The 4,653-nt window shown below is 36.3% G+C and overlaps 1 long non-coding RNA gene across 1 annotated transcript; it reads right to left on the bottom strand.

The window, feature by feature from the left end:
* Window positions 1-2,796: 2,796 nt before the first annotated feature.
* On the bottom strand, window positions 2,797-4,259 carry LOC138176152 (uncharacterized). Its single transcript, XR_011172177.1, has 2 exons — window positions 4,154-4,259; window positions 2,797-3,108 (listed from the first exon to the last, which is right to left on the bottom strand). It is a non-coding gene; the product is annotated as an uncharacterized lncRNA (long non-coding RNA).
* Window positions 4,260-4,653: the final 394 nt, after the last annotated feature.

Below are 4,653 nucleotides of genomic sequence, written 5' to 3'. Positions count from 1 at the left end.
TTTTTTTATGCATGCTGCCCCCCTTTTTTTTTTTTTTGCTTTTTGGAGGGGGAAATGCAGGCAATTGGAGTTAAGTGACTTGTCCAAGGTGACACAGCTAGTAAATGCCAAGTGTCTGAGGTCTGATTTGAACTCATGTCCTCCTGACTCCAGGGCTGGTGCTCTATTCACTGCACCACCTAGCCACCCCTATTATTCCTACTTTACAGATGAGGGAACTAAGGCAGAGCAAGGTGAAATGGCTTCCCCAGGGTCACACAGCTAGTAAGTGTTTGAGGTCGGATTTGAACTCAGGTCTTTTTTAATTCAGATCCAAGCCTCTATGTGCTGTGCCACCACCTGCTTTATGGTAGAGCAAAGAATATAATAGAATATCATAGAACATGGTAGATGACATATACTAGAAAGCTTAATAATTTCTTGTTAATTGGTTGACTGAATACATAGTCAAGATAACTGAAGCTGGAAATTTTAATATTGAGACCCAGAGGGAGTTTAAGCTTGAACTCACACTAGAAGCAAGTGGAACAACCTGGATTCAAGCCCAGGTCCTTTGTCTCAATATCCAACTCTTTCCACTGTATTACATGAGCTTCTCTTATATTATGGTATATATATATATATATATGGCAATTTGTTTATTTTAAACATTTATTTTTTTAATTTTTGAATTTTAAAAATTTTTTTAAATTTAAATTTTTATAGATCCTATCCCTCCTTCTAGTCTTCTAGTCTCTCCCTTAAGGGAGCAAGTAATATGATGCTCATTATAGTTGTGAAGTCATATAGACATATTTCCACATTGGCCAAGAAAGGAAGGAAGGAAGGAAGGGGAAAAAGCAAGAAAAATAAAATGAAAAAGCATAATTTAATCTGCACTCAGAGTTCATCAGTTCTCTTTCTGGAGATGGATAGCATTTTTCATCATGGTTCCTTTGGAATTGTTGTAAATCACTGTATTGATTAGAGTAACTAAGTCTTTACAATTGATCACATGATGCGTAAAGTATTGCTGTTGTAATGGAAATAAGAGTTTATCAAGGATATGGTCCAAGCTGGTCTGAGGGTGGGGTGGTGGAGTCACAGAGCATGGGATCACACAAAGATAGAGTCCAAATCCAATCAGATCAGACATGAGACAGAGCTATAAGTTATGGATCTGGTGGAATTGAGAACATGAAGAGAAGACTACGAGGCAAATGAGTACTCTGACCACATTCCCCTCAGTAATACAGGTGTTTAGTGGGATAGCTGGCTGTAGGGTCAATCAGCCATGCCCTGGAGTACCCAAGCTGCCTTGATCTTAAAGAGATGTTGCTTGCTTTGGGAGCTTGAGATTTGTTAGGATGGCTTAAAATAATAATATCTTAAAATTGAAAAAAACAGATTCCCTTCATTTTTTAATTAAAATTTCTTTTTAATAAGCTAAAATCCACTGTTTCTCCTCACTCCACCCCAATCCCAACTTAGAATGAATGAAAACCAAAACCCCTATTACAAACATACATAGTCAAGCAAAACAAATTTCTAACAGAAAAATATAAATATGTGTGCTATCTCATTCTTCACCGTCCTTTCTCTATCAGAAAGTGTTTTATCATGAGACTTCTGGAATCATATATAGCCATTATTCTGAGGAGAATAAGAATGTGAGAGATTTCTATTCATTAAAAAATAGAGTTGGGTAATAACCATTTGAAATTTCACAAACACTTCCTAATGAGATCTGTGCTATTCATTTTGCTTAACTAGTTACAAGAGATGTCTCACAAAATGTGACTAATCTGTAAATGTATGTAATGTAAAAAATAAAACACACCAATAAAATGGAAAATGGTGCAAAAGGAAAAAGAAGGCCCAGTAGAAACTTATAGAATTGCCTTGAAAGGAGACCTGAATTGCTTTACTCAGCTAAGTGAAATGTTAACAATCATCAAAGCATGGAGTAAAGCATTAGAAAAGCTGTCTTTCCTCTCCTTCACTTCTATCTCCTCTCCTCTCCTCCCCAAAGCATATGCTGCCAGTCATATGGCCTATTGGAGACCTTCGAGAAAGCCCAGGTTCAATTACCACCTCAGACATTTATGAGCTATATGACTCTGGACAAATCATGAATATAATTTCTTTCTCTGAACTTTAGTTTCATTACATGGAAAATGCTAACACAATAGCAGTGGCATTACTGTTATACTGCAATTGATTCAGAATGCAATTCAACAACATACAGGAAAAAGTACCTGTAGTACTTACCTCAAAGAGTTGTTGTTGAATTCAAGTGATTTAATGTACAGTGTCCCAAAAGTCTCCATGCAATTTTGAGCTTTAAGTTCAAGATATTAAAACTCAAAACTACACTGAGATTTTTTGGAACTCCGTGTATTTAGTGCTCTACAAACTTTCAATTGCTATATATAATTTAATTATGTATAGCACAATTGCTATATAAGTTCCAACCCATTGTATCTAGCCAGCCCTATAATTTTTTTTTTTTAATTCTTGTTACATGGCTTTATTGGTGTGGGGTGGCAGAGATGAAGGTGCTGTAAGAACAAAAGGTAGTAAAAAAATTTATAAGTCAAAAAGACAATGACAGATTCGCCCTCTCCAAATAAATGAGTTTAAATATTTTAGATATTTTAAATATTTAGGTAGCACAGGGAATAGAGCACCGGCCCTGGAGTCAGGAGGACCTGAGTTCAAATCCTTACTAGCCCTGTGATCTTGGGCAAGTCAGTTAACCCCAATTGCCCTGCCCTACCCACTCCAAAAAAAAAAAAAAGCAAAAAAAAAAAGGTATCAGTAAAGATTTATTGCTTTAAAAAAAAGAATAAGAGGTAGAGGAAGGGAAATTTAAAAAAAAAAAGATTAAAGTCTTTTTTTTCTTAAAGAAGCACAACCTCTAATGGGTTAAAAGTTTCTTTCCTCTGAGTGCCTCTGGCCAGACTCTGGGGACTGTCCCAATACTGAAGTGCTGAAGACAGAGAAACTAAGATGGTGGTGATGGCATAGTCTCTTCTTTGGGAAAGCATATTCCTAGTAGCTGAGGATAAATCCAAAACAAACAATCGTGACTGGGCACCTTTGAAAAATAAGGGATGGAATCCAACCCTGTAATTTAAAAGACAAACAATATAATTCATTTCTCTATAATGCAGTCAGGTGTAATTGACGTTCATTCAACAATTCCTTTCCCAATGAGCTTCATGCCCCATTTCCTTTCATATTAATGCAGACAATCTGATGCTTCCATTGTACTTCCTGCTATCCAAGGTCCAGGGGTTTCTCCCCATCTCTATTTCCATGGATTTCTAAAAGATTCTGTGGTCTCATCTGCTTGTGGGTATTTGAGGCACAAAGGCGTCTGTTTACCCTGCTTGGATAAAGGACCTTATTAAATCAGTGGCTTTCTGTGTCATGAAGAATATCAGAATCTTAAAAGGAAATCCAATTCAACTCATACCAGAGAATCCCGTCTTCAACATAATAAATGAAGTCACTTTCCACCTTTGCTTGAAAACCTTCAGTGATGGAGATTTTACCACCTCCTTTGATGAAAATCTCACTACTTCCAATGATAAGGATCCTACTACCACCAGTAATGGGGATCCCACAACTTTCAGAGAAAACCCATTCTGCTTCCAAATAGCTCTAAGTATTAGGAAGTTTTTCCCTAAACCAAACCTAAAGGTTCATTTTTATAATATTAATCAATCAGAAAGCATTTCTTAGGCTCTGGAATGTGTGACAGGCATAACGTTAAATACTAGACATACAAAGATAAAGGAAATAGTGTCCAGCTCTAAAAGAGTTTACATTCTATCAGGGGAAGCAACCTTAATTCACATGCTTAGATGTAACTTTTTTCCCTAATTAGTTGCTCAGTAAAGTCAACTAATATTTATTGAAGTCCTACTGCATGCCAGGCACTATACTAACCTAGGCTATGTGCCCTCAGGCATGATATACTCCTAACAGCTCACTACTGATAGTGCTTCAGGGTTTGCAAAGTCCTTTCCTCAGAATAACTCTATGAGGTGCTACTTAGTTTAAATGTTGTGAACTTTATTACTGCTGAGGGGTGTTTTTTTTATAAAAAAGGCTTTCATTTAAGGACACACAGGAAGTGGAAAAACAATTAAATAAAAATATGTACCTATTTGAATCTGACCATTTGGTTTCTGCCTCTATCCACAATATTTTCTTTCCTGTCCTTGCTTCTTCCTGGACCACTCCAAAGTTGATTTCATGGTTTATTCTTTAAAAAAAAAAAAAAACAACTTATTTAATATTTTATTATTTTTCAATTATGTATAAAAATATGGGTTTTTTTTTTCAAAATTAAAGCACACGGCCTGAAACAAATTCATTTTTTTCTTTGAGGCTTTGGATGTAGGCATTTTGACATTGCTGTCTTCTTCTGAAGGTGCATTTTGATCTTCCTTGTCACCACAGTAACTTTCTATGGTCAGAATTATTTTTCTGCTGTTTGCTCATTTTTCAGTCTATTTCTTGACTTTTAGCTCTGTGCTAAAGAGGGGCTCCACTTCCTAAGTGGAGGGGGCTCCATCTCATGCTTCTGGGTTCCTGAGGTAATTCTGGGGACCTGTAAGTTTTCGGCTCTTCCAAGGTCCTATGATATAGGTAGAAATGTAT

Source organism: Petaurus breviceps, unplaced genomic scaffold, assembly GCF_028583685.1.
Source record: "Petaurus breviceps papuanus isolate PSGF00001 unplaced genomic scaffold, PetGlider_PUasm1.0 81011, whole genome shotgun sequence".
Taxonomy (NCBI): domain Eukaryota; kingdom Metazoa; phylum Chordata; class Mammalia; order Diprotodontia; family Petauridae; genus Petaurus; species Petaurus breviceps.
This window is presented reverse-complemented; position numbering and strand designations above follow the sequence as displayed.